The sequence below is a fragment of the Microtus oregoni genome, unplaced genomic scaffold, assembly GCF_018167655.1.
Source record: "Microtus oregoni isolate MIOR12 unplaced genomic scaffold, Mior012 000007F_ref0000211, whole genome shotgun sequence".
NCBI classification, from domain to species: domain Eukaryota; kingdom Metazoa; phylum Chordata; class Mammalia; order Rodentia; family Cricetidae; genus Microtus; species Microtus oregoni.
The window spans coordinates 35,600,238-35,620,493 of record NW_024543066.1 but is presented as its reverse complement, the minus strand read 5'-3'; the positions used below and the strand labels follow the sequence as shown (position 1 = coordinate 35,620,493).

Here is a 20,256-nt window from a genome sequence, read left to right as displayed (position 1 = left end):
AGATATTACTATTTGCTGCAGCTTTGATAATTTATTTTGTGCAACAATCTAAATATCCAGCAACATAGAATTGGCTAAGGAAATGGTTGAGGAGGTCACTGACTTTACAGGTTACAATAGATTAAACTTGGTTATAAAATTAAGCATATGACAAAGTCAATGCATGAGAGACAAGGCTAGAGGAAAATGGGCTAAAAAAAATACAATAAAAGGAAGCAGTGAGCTAACACCTTGCATTTTGTGGGACGCTAGTTATCCAGTATCCTCCACACTTGCTTTTGTCAACAGACCTTAATTTCAGAGTTCTTCCTCACTGGATGTAGGTGAGTGGCCTATCAATCAAGACTCCGTGTCATGTCATACGTTAAGTCAAGACTGAAGCTTTGAGAGGCATGCAGAGCAAAGGGGAAGGGGGAGGCATTTTAGATCTCATTAATTCCATTGGTGATGTTCTAAAATTTCTAAATTCTCAGGAGAGTTCCAGCTCCTGAGCCCACCACCTGCCCACCTCCTCTGCTCCAAAAGCCTTGATTCTGATTTGTTGCTGTGTTTGGAGGTGGAGACTTTTGAAAGAGATGAGATAAAATGAGAGATTAGAGAGCCTTGATTGAATCCTGTTATTTTATAGGAGGCGGGAGGGAGAGTGTGCATAGAAAGAGATATAAACATATTCCTACAATAAAATAATGCAAAAGCAGGGAAGGAAAATTTGCAAAAGTTTTTTCAATGCTATGTGGCCATGTCAGCTGAAATAAAGCAATTTTCTTTACAAAGTATCTGGCCTCAAGTATCTTATTATACTAACAAAAGCTGACTAATTCATGCTTCAAACATATTGGTCTGTCTGCTAGATCTTATGGTCTGGCTTTAGGCTTTATGGTTTTGTTGATATTGTTTTTACTTGTTTGTTCATTTGTTTTGGTGTTGGAGATATCCATTTGCTATTGGACGTTGTACATGCTAGGCAAGTGCTCTATGACAACACTTGACTCTACATTCTCAAACAAGATTTCTAACATTGGTAAACACTTTCTTTACTTACAAGTACAATGTGGGGTGTTTTTTAGCAATTGAAAGACATATTACCTATTTGTGTCTTTATTTTCTGTTCTTTCTATGCCAGAATGCACTTTTTATGAAAGCAATGACCGATTTTGTTCATTTGAAGTACGTAACAGCAGCTGATAGATAACTGAACTTGGTATATAATTGTTAAGTAAATAATTATAAAGGTATATCTTTTTAGACAATCTGATGCAAATTTGAACATATACTTACTTCAATTTTCTCCAAAAAGATAGTATATTTCTATTTGAGATGTTAGACATTATCACAGTAAATTGAGCAGAAAATAAATGTAGAGAGAGAAAGATGTTAGAAATGTCTCAAAGTGCAGATCCTACTTTTACAAGGGAGATGTTGGCAAGGGGATGTACACAAACAAAGACTCTTCACTAGCTAAACCTTGTCTTGAGTTCAGTACACTAATTCATGCATTTAAGTTGCTTTCCAGAAACAACAACTGGAGGTAGTTAACAATGAAGAAAAGGAGAAACAGAAAGAGCTAAGATGCCTGTGGTTATTTTTCTTCACCTTCATCTTAATGCAGAGATAATGATCAAGAAATGTTTGACCAGTTGTCAAATGCAGAGACTATTTCTCTGACCTTTCTCTCCAGCATTTTTGGCTATCATCATAACACTTTCTACTCTTCAGTCCCAAATCCCCATCCACACGCCACCATCAGTAACAGTCATAAGATGTCTACATGGACAAGAACTCCTACACTTCTTCTGTTCAGAAATACTTTAGACAGACTTGGCCTAGGCATCTAATTCATCATTTTATAAAGTATTCAAGGGAGTTTCTCTGGGGAATTAAGGTGAAATTCATTAAAGTAATGCTCATACTGATGGCCACTCATTGCAAGTGTCTGTTGCTTTATACTTCCCACCTTCATTTCCCAACTACTGTTAATGTCCACTCACTTTAGAAAATGGACTCGACACTACCTAACCATTGACTTCCAATGGCTCACTGCTGTTAGTATTGACTTCTCTCTTGAACTATTGTAACTGGAGGTTTCTCTCCCACCCTCCAGTTTCTTAATATCCACTCTGAGGCTTAATATTAATTAAAACTTTTTGGCCAATGGCTCAGGCTTATTACTAACTAGCTTTTACTTCTTAAATTAACCCATTTCTATCAATCTGTGTATTGTCACTTAACTGTGGCATTACTTCACATGTTGCTTTTCCATTAGCTGCTGGCAACTCTCAGATTCCCCCTTCTTTTTCCCTGTATCTTTGCTTAGATTTCCTGCATGGTTCCACTCTGCCTGGCTATGGTCAAATCAGCTTCTTTATTAACCAACAGTAATGAAATATATTCATACACACAGGAAGACATGCCACACCAATCTATATCCTGTGTAGACCATACAAGACAGAAAAAAAACTGTCTTAAAAGCAAAGAATCTCCTCTTTGGAAATCCCTGGGCCTGGTGCTGAAGAACAGTAGCCCTCTGCTTACCAAGCTTCTAAAAGACCCATTGCAACCATGATATTAATTTTTCCAGTCCTCATCATCACATTAGAAACGTTAATAATGAATCTGAACTCCATTGTGAACAAAAAAGAAGAAATGAACGCTATGATGCAGTTCATATAATGGCATCAACTAAAAATTTTTTACTCACATCACTCATATCCTCACTAATTACATTTGACTGAGGGACCACAAATTGCATGACAGGACTTCCCACTGTAAAGAGTCAGTGAATCAGAACTGACCTTGATGAGCAAATATTGAAGGTCATGCTCCAGTCCTGTTAGAAGCAACTGACTGACCTGCAGAACCTGCAGAACCTGTAGAACCTGCAGTTTCATTAATTTGGAACAGTTCTCAATTGCAAAGTAGAGGGGAGAACCATGCACCTGCTAGATTCTTTTAACTCTAGAACATTTGATATCCAACTATAAGGACCATACAGCATCCCTTGGTTTTTGCATTCTCATTGAAAAGATTTTAACTAAATACATAAGGAGCGTCAGCAAATAGATTTTAATATAGTAGATCAACCTTATTTAGAGCAAGAATATACTCACTTGGCATTAGTAGACCATACAAGAGATGAGACCTGTCAGGATATCAGGTTTATTTTATTGATTACTTTTTGTTGCTTTTTATTGGTGTATGTCTTTTTCTTGTCATCTAGTCATTTCAGTCATCTTCTCCCATTATGATCTGTGGCTTTAAAATATGCTACTTTAAAAGCATACCTCCTTTCAGTATATATTCTCACCTATAACTAAACTGAACTGGATGGCTTCCAAATTTTTGACCCATTTAGGAGATCTCAAGACTTGGTCTTGTGACTATGTGTTATTGTAATATCCTTTTGTTTCCTCTAAGACTCCTTCCTCCGCCATTCATATCTAAAATCTACCAAATAATAATGTAGTCAGATTTGGAAAGAGGACAGAGTCTGGTGGGAAGGTGAAAGGAATATAAAAAGGGGATTTGGAGGGCCTGGATGTGATGCAAGTACATCAGAAGTATCCATAAAATTGACTCAAGAAAGCCTATTATTTTGTGCAGTGATAGATGGCAGAATTTTTTAAATTTTTATTCTTTACATATATTACATTCAGACCACACTACCTCCACTTCTCCCAAACCGCAAACTTCCCTCCTTCTAGATCCACTCCTCCTCTGTTTGCTTTCAAATAGAGAGAGGGAGGGAGAGACTCCCAGGGATATCAACTGAACATGGCTTAACAAATTACAATAAGGTTAAACACAAACCCTCATATCAAGGATGAAGGGGGCAACACAGAAGGAGGAAAAGAGACCCAAGCATAGCAAAAGCATCAGCAATACCCACACTCCCACACAGGAGTCCCACAGGAACACCAAGTTATACCAACCTAATGCACATTCAAAGATCCTAGCTCAGACTTATACAGGGTCTGTGATTATCTCTTCAGTATCCGTGAACCCTGCTTAGTTGATTCTGTAAGCTGTATTCTCATGGTGTCCTTGACCCCCTCTAGTTCCAATCAATAGACAGCAAGTCATGATATTAAAAAGTTTGGGAAAGGCAAAAAGACACTGTCAATAGGACAAAAATGGCGGACTACAGAATGGGAAAGTATTTCCACCAACTCCACCTCTGACAGAGAGCTAATATCTAAACTATATAATGAATTCAAGAAACTAGACATCAACAAACCAAATAATCCTATTAAAAATGAGGTCCAGACCTAAACAGAAGTCTCAATAGAGAAATTTCAAATGGCTGAGACACATGTTCAACATCCTTAGCCATCGGGGAAATGCAAATCAAAACTACTTGGAGATTCCATCTTGCACCTGTCAGGCTGGCTAAGATCATAAATATAAGTGACTGCTCATGCTGGCAAGGATATGGGACAAGAGGAACACTTGTACATTGCTGGTGAGAGAGCAAACTTGTACAGCCACTAGGAAATCAATTTGGCATTTCCTTAGGAAATTGAGACTTGCTCTACCTCAAGACCTAGCTGCTATTCCACTATTGGGCATTGTCTTAATTAGGCTTTTCATTGATATGAAGAGATGCCATAAACACATCAACTATTATAATAAAAACAACATTTAATTGGAGTGACTTACATTTTCAGAGTTTTAGTCCATTATCATCATTGTGTGACATAGTGGCATCCAGGCAGACATGGTGCTGGAGAAGTAGCTGAGTGCCCTACACTTGACTTGCTGGCAACAAGAAGTGTTTAATCTCTCTGTGCATGGATTGAGCATATATGAAACCTCAAAGCCCACCTTCACAGTGACGCACTTCCTATAACAAGACCACACCTACTCCATCAAGACCACACCTTCCATTAGCACCATTCCCTTTGGTGGTATTTTCTTTCAAACTAGCATATACCCAAAGGACTTACTATCCTACCACAAAGACACTTGTTCAACTATGCTTGTATCTGCTTTCTTCATAATAGACATCACCTGGAAATAACTTAGATGTCCCTCAACTGAAGAATGGATAATGAAAATGTACATTTGTACAGTGGAGTAGTACTCAGCTGTTAAAAACAGTAACATCATGAATTTGAAGGCAAATGAATGGAACTAGAAAAAAGTTAACCAGAGAAAGGTAACCCTGACCCAGAAGACAACCATGATGTGTACTCACTTGTAAGTGGATATTAGCTGTTAATTAAAGGTTACTCATACTATAAGCCACAGACAGAGAGAAGCTAAGTAATAAGGAAGGCTCAAAAGGTCATGACTGGATCCCCCTGGGAAAGGGAAATAGAAAAGATTTTTCACTGGCCTGGGGTGCATGGGAATGGAAACGGGAGTCCAGGAAAAACAGTGAATGAAAAAAAGAGTATTAGGAGAGATGACTGGAATTGGGGGAGGGGATGAACTTGGGGGTTGGAGATGTAGAAACCTAGTGCAGTGGAAACTCCCTGGAATCTATGAGAATGACCTCAGCAAAGTCTCCTAGTTTGGGGGATACAGAGCTGAAACTGGACATCCTATAGAACCAGACAAGGATTGATGTGGGAGTGTCATATATCAATCTCTTGATTTCATTGGTTAAGCAATAAAGAAACTGCTTGGCCCTCATAGGTTAAAACATAGGTGGGAGGAGTAAACAGAACAGAAGGCTGGGAGAAAGAAGCTGAGTCAAGGAGTCACCATGATTTTCCCACTCCAGGCAGACGCAGGTTAAGATCATTCCTGGTAAGCCAGCTTGTGGGCTAAACAGATTATAAGAAATGGGCTAGTCCAGGTGCGAGAATTAGCCTAGAAGAGGCTAGATAGAAATGGGCCAAGTGGTGTTTAAAAGAATACAGTTTCTGTGTAATTATTTCGGGGCATAAGCTAGAGCTAGCCATGCGGGCAGCCGGGTGCCGGGGATGCAGCCTTGCCGCTCTTATTTCAACAAAGGCTCCCAGATGTGAGACTGCATCATCAACACAGCCAAAACACTCGACCTATCATGTGTCCTGCCTGCAAAACAGGTTGGAATAATGAGGAAGCAGGATTTGTGGGAGAGGCCAGTGCGAGTGGCCAGAGGGAGTGGCCAGCCAATGACTGCTCCAACTTGAGACCTACACACCTGACATTTCATGATGGCCAAGAACCAGAAGCTGGTCAGCCCACACCCAGGAAAGAACCAAATGCAACTGGCAAAAAAAAAAAAAAAGCCAATGAAATGATTCCTAATGATATTCTGTCATACTCATAGATGATCAAATGTCATCAGAGAGGCAGTGTGCAGCACTTAATAGTAGCAGATGCAAAAACCCACAGTCAAAAACTAGGTGAAGCCAGGAGACTCCTATAGAGAACAAATTTTTAATCATCTTTTAAGAATGTGTGTATATGTTCATTTGATACTAATGAAGACAAGAAGCCAGGTTTTTCTGAGATTAACTGTGGTATAGTTCATTTAGAATCACCCTTCAAATAAGACTGTAGAAATCATTTTAGGCTTTGATTACATTTAGAATCAGGTTTTATTATTTTTCCCATGTATATTATAATGGAAATATGTTCTAGCACAACTTACTTACTCCAAAAGCAAAGAATTTAAAAAAGAAGAAGTAGCAGATATTTATTAAATACTTACTATAGGCCAAACTCATTGGGCAGTTTATTTGAAATAACCTTTGAAAATTAGCTCGTGAAATAACCACCCCTTTCTGTGTTTCACATAGTAGAATAGGCTTAGAGAAGCTTGCTTTTCTTTTAACTGAGAGAAGTAAAAGCTCAGAATTAGAACCCAGGGCTACTAGAAAACAACTCCAGTATTTTACCTCTTTCCACAAACATTTCCTGGCAACATTTTAATTAAGTGAAGTTGTTCTCAGAGCTGTATTTAAGTGAAAACATGTTAACCTAAGTAAGTTTGCCTGTAGCCTGTTTCTACGTGGTTTATTTTTATTTTGTTAATGGAGATATCCTCCCCTCTTTCCAAAAGGGATATCTAACAGATTACAAGGATTAGTGGCTAAATACATAAGCCGGGCTCTGCCCGTTATAAGATTAAGCACAGTTTTAAACACATTGAAACAAATTGGTAGAGAATTTGAAACATCGGTAAACATCATTTACTGACCGGACCTAATAAGGATGCTAATGAAGGGAGAAGAGTTTGGTCCAAAGAAAGAACTGCTTTGTGTTGAAAATACTAAGACTAGATGAAATAATGAACACAGCATCATAAACACTGCTAAAAACCATCCCCTTGCTTCAACAGTAGCAGCGAACAGAAAGATACGCAGTGGAGGAAGTTTACTAAAAAATTCAGTTTTTTGTATATAAAATAATTCTGTGGCACCCAAAGAGAAAGCCTTCCTGTGGAAAGAACCTAAGGTTGATACTTTCTCTAAGCCTGTGCAAAAGCCACAGAATTTCCATCCTCACAGAATCAGCTAGCAATCAATCTAGAACGGGCTGCTTCACGGGAAGCCGACTTGAACACGGGAGGGCAGTAGGAGGATGTTATGTCTCTACTTTACAGAGTCTGTCCCCATTTCTTAGAGCTAAAATAAAGAGCAGGGCTGAAATCAGCCTTTTGGTATGACCCTAAAATTGCTTGTTATGACTTGAATGAAAGCGGACTGTATCTTCACAAGTGGTCTTGGGTAATTTTATAAAAATCAATCAACCATCATTATAGTCGCTTCCCCTCTAAATACATAAACGAACACATCTTTTACATGTAACCACTCATTTCCATCAAACCTCTCTTATTTCTTTGAAGGGGAAGTAAAAGAGACTTTTAGCAGCTAGCTGATGTTTGAAGAAAAAAAAATACGAACACTAAAACAAACTTTTGGCTAACTGTATAATCAATCATCATCTGTAATGACCACAAAAGCATTTGCTTTGTTTTATAAGGAAAACAGATACACAGCTTTAAAGATGACTTCCTTACAAGAAAAAAAATTTAACTTATTTTTACTAAAACCAATAGTCTTTGAAAGAGCTGACTTTCCTTATCTTCAATTCTTCCATTCCTCTCTCTTGTGTAATCCCCACCTCCAGCTGGAACTTTGCCTCGCTGCTCTACCACACTGTTGCTGTCAAGGTCACAAATTTCATTCATATGGGTCTCAATCTTTGATTACCTTGTAATTTACTATGTCCTGGAACTCCTTCCCCTCGCCTGCCCAGTACTGCCTGGCCCTGGTTTTCCTCCTCCTTCTTCTTCCTTTCCTTCTCATAATGCAGTCTTGGCTGTCCAGGAACTCACTGTGTAGACAAGGCTGGCCTTGAACTCACAGCGATCCACCTGCCTCTGCCTCCCAGGTGCTAGCTTTAAAGCGCCACTACGCTAGGCTTCCTCCTTTTTCCCAGGCATCTATATCCCTGGTAGTTGATTTTTCTGGTCATCCCAACCTAAGACACTTCAAATGTCCCAAGACCCAGCCCTCTGGCCACTTTTCTTAGCATCGTATGTACACCACCTTCTTTGTCCCCCTTTAACTCAAGGGTTTAAAAAAAAAATCTATGTATCTAGTTGTAGATAATTCCCAAACATTGATCTCCAAGCCTAATAATCTTGGCCCTCAACTCAATTTATATACCCATCTTTATTTTCAATATCTCTACTTGAATGTCCAACTACCTTTTAAACTCAACAATTCAAAATCCAAACTCCCCTTACCTCAGAAATCTAGTTAATCCTATCCGGTTGCTGAGTCCCACAACACTAGACTCAACTTTCATTCTTTCCCCACAATCAACCCCTCAGGAAATTTTATACATCGCATCTTTAAATTACCCTCGTAGTCCAGCTATTTCTCACTACCTGTATGTACACTCCTAAAGTCTAGGTCACTTTTGTCTCAGTCCTGAAGTAATATTGGAAGAGCTTGTCCTCTTAATGGAAACCATATGATCCACATTTATGTTAAAATCCTACACTCATCCCCATTACTCTTAAAGCTTTCTAGACCCTTCTATATCAGTCTTCTCTGGCTCAGGCTCCTGTTACTCCCTTCTTGACCAAGTGTTCCTGTTGCATTGACCATTTTGCCTCCTCCTCCCATCTTGAAGCATTTACGAATGATGTGTCCAGAGTCCCATAGTGACCCTTCCTCAGTATGGGTTCCTGCCCATCTCAAACCAGGCTGAATTTTGTTCTGTGGAAGTAGGAAGTATAATAAAAAACATAATTCATTTCCTTATTTGGTTCTTTCCTTATACAAGTAAACTCCATAAGAGGAAAATTTTTTTACTAGCTTCATCGACAGCCCTAGTCTCTGTGCCTACAGCAGTACCTGGGCCATAGGAAATAGCATTGTTGAATAAATACAACTTTAAGCTCTGGAAGTAAATGAAGTCTCCCACAGAGGCTAAGTGGACTGAAAACAGAAGAGGGGGCAAAAGGACATACCCACATAAAACCTAGAATAATAAGATTTAAATAGATTCGAGTAATCAGAAGGTTGCAAATGCATGGACTCTGGGGAATGTTTTAAGAGCTGTGAAGGTGGTAATGTGGATGTGAAATGTTATATGCCGTATTTTAGCAGGATTAAGGGAGTAACGGTTCACAGTGATAGCGTTTTTGGTGAAGAGGTGAGTGTTGGAGAGAAGCGAAATAAATAATGAACTCAAGAGTCAATAAGCAGAGGAGACTGAGATTGATGCAAAACTCAAAAAAGGATCCGAGGTCCCCCATTAATTAGATGACGTCTGTCGCCAAACTAGATCATCTGTCTTCTCAAACCTTGAACGACGTGAAACGGGAGAGGAAAACTACCCAATTTATTTACTTACAATGACTAACCTTCATTCAGAATATTTTTTGTAAATAATTTAGCAGCCTATATATCACAACTTTTCAACCATTGACTTGTCAAATGGGTAGTCAGGGGCGTCTGTGTATTAGCACTTCTAGAGAATGACAGGGGACTGCACATTTAGGGTGCGCAGATACTACTATGCCTTGATAAGGGGGTGCTAGCTGCGATGTGGGAAGTTGTGGGCTGTGACACTATACTTGCTGTACCGTGCTGCTTAGAGAATGGAAGCTATGAGGAGGTGAGGAAGAGCAGGAGAGAGCAGCATTAGGCAAGGAGGCCACAGCCCGAAGCGTGCATCATGATGGGGTGCACGCCACACAGTTTCCTTTGTTGGCAAGATCCAGATTAGACTCGTGCCTGATCCACTGGAGCAGAGCCTGGGAAGCCTTCGAGGTGGGCTTGTCCCCGGCCAGAGAGGCGGAAAATCAATTTGGCTGGCAAACGAGAGCCCCCAAGAGCTCAGTCCACGCTCCATAATCCTATCCACTAGCAGCTCAGGAAATAGAAGTCGGAGTCCTCACATATTCATGGAGAATGTGAGGCATAAATCAGGCTTTAAGGATAAGGGGCAAAAACAATGGACTCTCTGGCTGGATACTAATTAATCAAGCACAGAACACCTAAGCTTAGCAACCTGGGATGAAGCCACTTACACACCAGCAAGCAAGCAAAGGCTACTGCGTCTCTTCTCCTTTTCTTTTCCCTTTCAATTAAAGCAGATATCGGCTGAAAATTTCCCCTTTAGCTGATGCTGCTTATGCATGCCCCTGTTCTTTCTTTAATTAAAAAACATGCTTATTGCAAGACTTGCCAGAATCACTTTAACGGTATTTTAATTGTAATGTCTCTGCCTGATTAAAAAAAGAAAATATGAACTGAAAGTGTTTGCAAAAAATGGTTCTCGGGATGCCAGAAGAGAATTATACACCTCCCAGGAATGGATACCACATACCAATTCTTTAATTAGCCTTGTGTTGCAGTGATATGGGCAGCACAGAAGGGGAAAACGTATCTGAAATAAAACCATTGACTCCCAGTCACAAACAATAGCAGCTGGAAGAAATAATCTTCATCAGTTTAGATGTTCCCAACGGGATAAAGAACTGCAACCAACCTAAAATGCTACACTCAGGAGAAGCCCATTCAGTGTGCCCAGTGCAGTTTCCACTGCTCTTCATACAAGTCAAATGGTCACTGAGAAAAGAGCAATGGTACTGTTAATTGCCTTTCGTTGCTGACAGCTTGATGGGTTACCTTTATGGTTTTAGGCTCTCTCTCAAACTTGATCATGTATCAGTGTAACCTGAACGAATATCTTAAAACATAGATGTGTTGTGCGTGATGGTGACTCTATGCTTAGATGCTATGACTGAGTACCAGATGCTGAGAACTGTAGGTGTCCCTTATTATTACAGGTAAGTTATGTCATGGCTTTGGGTGTCCACAATCTTGCCATACTTGCTCCCATCTAAAACAGGCAGAGAAATGAATACAAACTTGGAATTACGGATGAATTCTCTTTCTCATCCAATAAATATTTCCTGTTATTTCCCAGACCTTCTCCAAGCTATGGAAGTAAATATGTAAAAACATATGGTCTCTGTATCTTTTTCAATTGCTTTTTTTGTGGAGTTGAACTGTTCCAGGTAATGACAATAACCTGATGCAGTGAACTGACCTGTTTTTCAGATAACTGAACAAGGAGGTAAATGTTATAATTCACTTAGACTTTTACTTGTTCTTTCTGAATCAATTCTACACTAATTACAAGTTTAAACATATTTTTGGAACTACATGTAAATATTTAAAAGAACTGAAACATTAATATAAATAAATGCCTGTCATCCCAGGTACTGTTACCAATTATTTAACTAAACTGACTCCCTTTAGGGCTACAGAAGTCCACCATATCCCTCACTCAGTTACTGCATGGGTTCCTAAAGTCACACACAAAGGAAGCAACTGCAAAAGGAAACAAACACAAAAATAAAACTCCATCTTTTCCCTGAAATTCTGCCCACACGACTGAGCAATTCTAGTCTTTAAATGACTTCCAGATACAATTCTCTGATTTGGTTATAACATTGCTCTATGAGAAATCAAGGCAAAGTTATTCTGTATAGCAATTTTGAGGATGCCGTTAGTTTCCTTGGGTTGGAATGTCCACCTTTATCTGGCCCTGTGAATATTGCACAGGGCGTAAAAACAACAATAATAAAGAATGTTTGGTCTCATAGTTCTCATAGCCCAAGAATCTTAGTTACATAAGAAGTCCAAACTTCTAGCTCCCTTTCTTGTTAGGATGAATAGGATCTAGGGATCATTAATCAACAAATGAGACAGAAAGGTAAGGAGAGGCCAAGTCCTGAAGGACCCTGTAAACCATATTAGGTTTGGATTGGAAATTAAGGGCTAATGGAAAGCCAGTGAGGGGTTTAAGTAAGAAAGTTCAAAACATTTATCTTTCATTACTGAAAATGCTGTTCTAGGAATGGACTGGACCTTTTCGGTAGCATTTTTCATATTACAGTATCCAAGTTGTCAAGACATAAACTGTAAATTGTTAAGCATCTATCTATCTGTCTGTCTGCCTGTCCTTTGAAAGCATGTCCTTTCTCACAGCAACGGATTATCTTTCATTTATGGCTAATCAAGTGTGTCTGGGACGGTTCTCTGGAAGTAAATAATGTAAGCCATTGTCAGATCAAAAAAAAAAATAACAGGCTTCAGAGGCAAGTGTCCCTCACATAAAAAAGCTTTTGTCTCTGATGTTCTGATACACAAATAGCAAATGAAATTGGTCACTGTCTGGGTGAATCCAGTAACATGTGAGGGTACCAGGAAGGATGCCAGCTATAGAAAGCTCACAACCAACATTAACCTGTCTTCTCACTTAAGAAACTCAGTTATTAGTTCATTCATTCACTCAGCAATTATCTGGGCATCTACTTTCCCAGAAGCCCATGGGTACTTTCAGTCAGAATAAACATCACCAATTCTGGCTTTTGCTCACCTTAGCCTATAGCCTAGAACTGTATACTCTTCCACAATGGTCAAAAAAAAATAAAAAATTGATGTTATATTTATAAATAATTGGGGCTATGGAGATGCTTTGATCAGTAAAATAATCACTGTATAGCATGAGTAACTGAGGTCAGACTCCCAGAACCCACATAAAGTCAGACATGGCAGTACCCATCTGCAACGATTATTCCTTTTTATTTTCTTTTCTTGTGTATTTTTATTGAGCTATACATTTTTCTCCACTTCCCTTTATTCTTCCCCTCTCCCTTTCTACCCTCTCCCATGACCTCCATGCTCCCAATTTACTTAGGAGATTTTGTCTTTTTCACCTTCTTTTATATCTCCATGTTTGTCTCTCTTGGGGTACTCTTTGTTATCTAGTTTCTCTAGGGCTGTTTTATGTCTAAAAGCCACTTATGAGTGAATTCATATTATATATGTCTTTCTAGGTCTGGCAACACAGTATTCTTATGGTAAAATAAAAGATGGAGACAAGAGAATCTCTAGAACCTTGCGGACCAGGTAGCTTGGCCTATGCAGCATCAAACCATGAGGGACTCTGTTTCAAACAAGGTAGAAGGCTAGGATCAACACCTGAGGTTGTTCTCTGATATCCATGTGCATGCTATAGTGTATGCACCCCCCCCACACACACACACATACACACACACACAAGTGTGGTGGAGAAAGTAAAGGGCTGGATAAACCTTAAATGGTAAAATGCTTGCCTAACAAGTAAGAGTATCTGAACTCAATCCCAAGAATCCACATTAAAATAAAATAAAACAATAAAACTGACCACAGTGGTAAGCTTGTAAAGTCAGAACTGGGGAAGCAGAAATAGGCAAATCTCTAAGAGTTACTAATGAGTCAGTCAGGCCCTTTTGTGAGCTCCAATCTTGTTAGAGACCCTATCTCTTCTATTTTTTTTTAAATTTTTTTTTATTGAGAAAAGGAAAAAAAAAAGTATCCGCCTCCTCCCAACCTCCCATTTCCCTCCCCCTTCTCCCACCCTTCTCCCCCTCCCCCCAAACTCCTCTCCCCCTCCCTCTCCAGTCCAAAGAGCAGTCAGGGTTCCCTGCCTGTGGAAAGTCCTAGGTCTGCCCCCCTCCGTCCATGTCTAGGAAGGTGAACATCCAAACTGGCTAGGCTCCCACAAAGCCAGTACATGAAGTAGGATCAAAACCCCGTGCCATTGTCCCTGGCTTCTCATCAGTCCTCATTGTTTGCCATGTTCAGAGAGTCCGGTTTTATCCCATGCTTTTTCAGTCACAGTCCAGCTGGCCTTGGTGAGCTCCCATTAGATCAGCCCCATTGTCTCAGTGGGTGGGTGCACCCCTCGTGGTCCTGACTTCCTTGCTCATCTTCTCCCTCCTTCCGCTCCTCATTGGGACCTTGGGAACTCAGTCCAGTGCTCCATTGTGGGTCTCTGTAGAGACCCTATCTCATTTGTAGACAGAAGTTTCTGTCCTACCAGTAGCTCCCAAATAAACACATTAAGGCTAATATTAGTTACAAATGCTTGGATGATAGCTAAGGCTTATTAGTAACTAGCTCTTACATTTTAAATTAATCCATATTCCTTATTTACGCTCTGCCACATGGTGGTACCTTTATTAGTATGGCATGTTTATCTCCTGATCCCTCTGCATCTGGCTAGCAACTCCAGACTCCTCCCTTCTTCCTCACGGCATTCTCCTAAGTCTGGCTCTCCTGCCTAATCTTATTCTGTTCTGCTACTTGCCAGTCAGCTTCTCGGCTTCTTTATTAAACCAAACATAAAAACATATATTAACACAATGTAAAGAAATATTCCACATCAAACAACAATAAAAAGAGTGTACCAAGCCTGAAGAATGACATTCAAAGTTGTCCTTTACCCTACACATACACACACAACACACACACACACACACACACATATTTCCACATGTATAAGCACACATTCCAACAAGTATGCACATACACAAACACAAATTATGTCAAGTTATCAGTAGAATATAAATTCTGTCAATAGCCCAGTTAGCCTTACAGAAAGTATCTTTCCATAGTGAAAGTTACATCAACCTGTAACCTGGGAAAGATACATAAAGACATCCAAGGTAAAAGAAAGTATGGGTAATTTTCAAAACTATGGCTAATACTTTCTGGTACAGACTTCATCAAGCTTCAGCTCTGGACCACATGGGATGCTTGCTGGCAAATGTAGGCAGCACAATTTCCCTGTTCTCCACTACTCCTCATCCCCAGGGCTACATATGCTTCAATCCACTTCTCTCCCTACCAATAGGAAGGAGATGCTATTATTCAGGCACTAGCAGACTTATCAAACCCACCGAAAAATCTGTGACTGCCTCGGATTCGACCCAGGGTCCATCTAGCTGACCAAACTTTCGTGAGTCATTTTACCATCTTCTGTCTGAAGAGTGGTCCAGTGGTTTGAAAGAAAATGTCCCCCGAAGGCAATGGCACTTTAGGAGATGTAGCTTTGTTGGAGTAGATGCTGTGGAGGTGGGCATTGGGGTCTCCTGTATTCTCATGCACATCCATACTACCCACCATGACCGTCCACTCTCTGTTTCCTAAGATGTAGAACACTCAGCTACATACAGCCTATCTACCTGCACACCGCCTTGTCTCACCATGAAGATAATGGACTGAAGCTCTGAAAGTATAAGTTGCCACCTCAATTAAATATTTTCCTATTTTAGAGTTACCATGATCATGGCGTCTCTTCACAGCATAGAAACCCATATTTTGACCAACAAAGGAAGTAATTCAGCCTTCTTCATAGGCAATTTATAGCTAAATTATTTTAAGTTTACTAATTTGAAACAAATGTTGGCAGCTTCAGATCACATGTTGACCAAGCATCCTATTCCAGAAAGAAACCTTAATACGGAATATTTCACTAGGAGCAAAACTCCAGCCTGTCATCAGATCCACTTCCTTTTTATTTTTGGAGGGGGTAGGTATAGAAAAACTAATAGTTTTATTATTTTAGACTGCTCAGCATTTTAAATTTATCATTTTATTGAATATAGAATTTTGTGATGAATATTAGATATAGCATTTACACAGGAATACATTTCTAATAATGTAATTTAGGGCCTTTTAAGCTGTTTTGATACAGTTCCACTCTGTCATTCTGGCTGGCTTCAAACTCACAGAAATCTTCCGGCCTCTCTGTCTCTGCCTCTGCCTCCACAATCCAGGGATGAAAGGTGTGTACCAGGGCACCTGGAACTTCACTATTTCTTTGCTTTTTTTCTTTTTTAAATTGATTTTTATTGAGCTCTACATTTTTCTCTGCTCTCCTTCCTGCCTTTCCCCTCCACTTCTTTTTAAGCAAAGCTGGTGTCTACAAATACTGCAAGCATAGAGAAATCTGTCAAGCAACTGCTAACAAGAAAGGCAACAAGTGGCATATCAGGGGAGCCCTCTTTAAAGCATTTCCTGATCACTCTATTACTAAGTAGACCTGAAGCCCCATCAGAATCCCAGGTTAGGTCAATGTCAATAAGAAGCAACAACGTATACAGTTCCCTGGAGAGATGCTTAGTCTTGACTATGAACTTAATTGAACTGAAGTTAGGAAAGCAGAGCTCAGGGTGTGCTTATGAGGACATTGCCAAGACAACTAAATCCTGAGGACTCTGACCTAATCAATGGATTGATCCCTTGACAGATTCGCATCCCGGGGAGGTGGTGAGACACAGAAAGCAGGACCTTGTGGGGGGCCTTAGGTCACTAGAGGAATATATTAGAGACAATCATGCCCTGGCCTCTTCTCCATCCTCTGCCTCATGTCCCCCGTATGAGTTTTTCTGCTCTGTCACGTCCCCCTTAGCACAATAGACAAACATATCACACCGCGATACAAAATTATTTCTCCATTTATATTGTGTCTCAGGTACTAGCAAAAGCCAACACATCAGGGAAAAAATGGCAAGCTGGGTTCAGCACCTAATGGTGTACCCTAAAATCCCCAGAACCTTTCCAAAGATGAAGAAATTTGACAACGGGTTCAACGGTGAGTTGAGAAATGGCACTGCACTCATAAACTGTCAGCAGCTGTGGTGACAAGGACAAGATCTGCACAAAACAAGCCAGTCAGAATTCCAGCATGGGACAGGGAGGCCCCCAAGCCTCCACCCCAGCTGAGGAGCTACTGCAATTGATGGTCACTAGGAGAAGAAAACTCATTTTCTTAGGAATCAGCCATGCTCCATTGGCTCCACCTCACACAGGTTACACTAATTGGACTCAGTTATTTTTCAAAATGGGAATGATGTGGGGAGAGGGAATGGAGTAGAAGATGGATCTGGAAGCAACTGTGGCGAGTAGAGAATGCTGAATATAATCAAAATGTGTTTTGGGTATGTATGAAATTCTCAAATTATAAATAAAATATTGCATTGTTTAAAGTAAATGATGTTTTGTCTCAAAAAAACGGAGATAATCATGTTTATACTATCCAAGTCCTGATTATAATAGATCCAAAAGATCTGAGTCTCCTTAAAACTGAACTAAAAACAACTTTAAAGGAAATGTGCCCACATTCCAAGTTGCACCAGAAAAGCCTTATGTTCCTGAGCAACTAGGAGAAAGGAGGCAGGCAGATGAGGATTCTGCTGTTTCCACCTCCTGTCCCTTCTTCCCTTGCAAAGGAAAGAAAAACACTTCAGTGCGCATCCTGAAGATAACAGGGGCAAAAGCAATCCAAGGCCTTTATTATCCAGCTAATTCTTTCATATAATCCAGTTTGCTTTATATATAGAAGCAACTGCTATCTGTAAATCAAATTTTAACTTCGGTCTGATTCTCAGCCATCTCCTCTGTTATCGCTCTTAGTCCAAAAGGAACAACGGATGTTAATTGAGTTCTTATTCTGGACCAGGCTCTGTCAAAAACTAATGGCTTTAAAAATATTTCCTCATTTAACTCAAAACATCCCTGTGACTGAGGAGTGCATAGTAATACTGCCTCGTAACCATCCCAAGAGCTTGCTCTTGCTATTGCTGTGACTTTTGAAGTCATTACAATCTGGTACTGCCCCAGGAAGGAGAACCCTGGGGCTCATAGGGGCTCAGTTTAGCCAAGGTCACAGAGATGGTAGATGCTGAGGCCTAGATCTAACTTGGCTCTTTCTGGCTTGAAAGTCTGCCAAGCATTTAACTGTCGTGGTATACACCAGTAGACCAAGAAATAGAAAATCGCATTAAGGGCAAGCAATGTATTACTAAGCAGCAATGGAAATTGGAAGCAAGCTTCTGGTAAAAAGGTTTTAAAGAAATGGCATTGTGAGAAATAAGAAAGTACAAAATGTCATTTTTATATGTATTTTTAGTGTAAAACATGATGTTTTAATTACATATTTGTATGTGCACACTTATATACATGTGCATATTTATATATGCATACACACACTAGATACTGAAATTGATGTATCCACCAGCTTGCATTTATCATAATTTTTGTGCATGTATGAGAGAGACACCTAAATTATAAAGGCTCTACATTATGAGGATGGTCTGTCCTCCCTTAATTAACTCTTAATTATTATCTCTCAGCCAGTTAATATCAAGCTGCTTGACCACCAGATGAGAAAGAGATTCATTGCCTCATTCCGAAATATAAATGTTTCCTCAACTGCAGAAGATCCTTGACTGGGATGCATAATTCTTTGAAATAGGAGAACTTTCCTTCTTTGTTTTTATTGCTCCTCATAATTACTTGGAATAAAAATGATAAGTTTTAATTCAGAAATGCCTTTAGCTATTGGGCATCTTCACATAAAAGCACAAAAAGTATAATTAATGAAATGAAGGCAAGATGCCTATTTCCACCCCCATCTCATTAGTAATAAGTGATTAATTCTCTTTTGTGTTTAACAGTATCCCTAATAACTAAAAGAAAAAAATGGGGGGTTGGGCATTAGGTGCAGCTGATAGTACTGGGTGGGCATGTATGAAGCTCAGAGTTCCATTCCCAGCAAGTCATTGTGTTGTCAACCTATAGTCTCAGCAATAGGAACTAGATGCAGAAGGAGCATAAGTTCAAAGTCCTCTTCAGCTATAAGGATTTAAAACCCAGCTTTGGTTAGGGACTCTGCTTCAAAAATACAAAAACAGGAGAAGGAGAGTAGAAGAAGTAGAAGTAGAGATGGCTCACAAATTAAAGTTTTGTATCTTCTTCTACTTAGAATAAAATAATGCTGAGGAGAGACAACAAAACAGCTCAACAGGTAAATGTGTTTGCACTCCAAAATAAAACAAAAGTAGATATATCTGGATGTCTTTATCGTGATCACAAGAATCCAGCTTATTTCAAACAATTTAAGAATGATTAAAAGGAGAGATATGTATCACTGAAACAATTAAAGAGACTGAAAACTAATTGGGAAAGATAATATTCAAGAAATCAGGAATTATTTTCATATATGGAATAGGTTTCACCCAGACCTTGAACCATAGACCATTTGCTTGCTCATTCATGCGACAATCACCTTGCAGCTTTTAATCTCCATCATTTGTTCCACACTGTTCTATATCCTGACTAGACAACAGCCAACAAATTCATGATTTTTTTTTGATTTGGGGATTATTCTATGAGAAGAGACATACTTTGTAGCAATGACTAAGTTTAAAATATGACTTGTGGTAATAAAATTATGAAGAAGGAAAACCAAACCAACGCAAAGAATAATAAAAGGAGTGATGTGGGATTTTGTTCTATCTGCTGTGAATATGTTTTATTAACTTTGGTTAATAAAGAAGCCACTTTGGCATATTGCAGGGCACAATATAGGAAGGCAAAATACTAAACTGAATGCAGGGAGAAAGAAGGTTGGGTCAGGCAGACACCATGTAGCTGCTGAAAGAGAATGATGCCAGAACTTTACCAGTAAGCCACATCTTCATGACAATACACAGATTAATAGAAATGAGTTAATTTAAGATATAAGACCTAGCCAGAAATATGCCCGAGCCACTAGCCAAACATGTAATTAATACAGTTTTTGTGTGATAATGCAGGTCTGAGTAGCCAGAAAATGAAATTGCAGTCTCCAATTACAGAGGGGTAGTTGCAATTTTGGGAAAGGTGTACTGTAAGCCCTTTCTGATACACTGATATTGTCTCAGAGAGCATATAAACACAATGAGCAGGCTACATGAACCTAGAGAACAAATATTGCAGACAAAGGACATCAAGGGCCAAGGTCTAAGGTCAGGTAGTTTCACAGAAGTGCTTAGCTGTGGTGAGTAAGGATGACAAGATCAAAGAATAAATCCAAAGTTAAAGAAGGACCTTGGGTTTCAGTCTTGGTGAGATGTAAATGTTGAAATAAGAGTGGCGGGGCTGCGTCCCAGCACCCCGGCTGCCTACATGGCTTATACCC

General features: G+C 39.6%; 1 protein-coding gene across 1 annotated transcript in view; it reads right to left on the bottom strand.

Moving 5' to 3' along the window:
- The window catches only part of Pkhd1 (PKHD1 ciliary IPT domain containing fibrocystin/polyductin), a 443,194-nt gene that overhangs the window by 288,829 nt on the left and 134,109 nt on the right, over window positions 1–20,256 (bottom strand). The gene's annotated exons all lie outside the window — the stretch shown is intronic.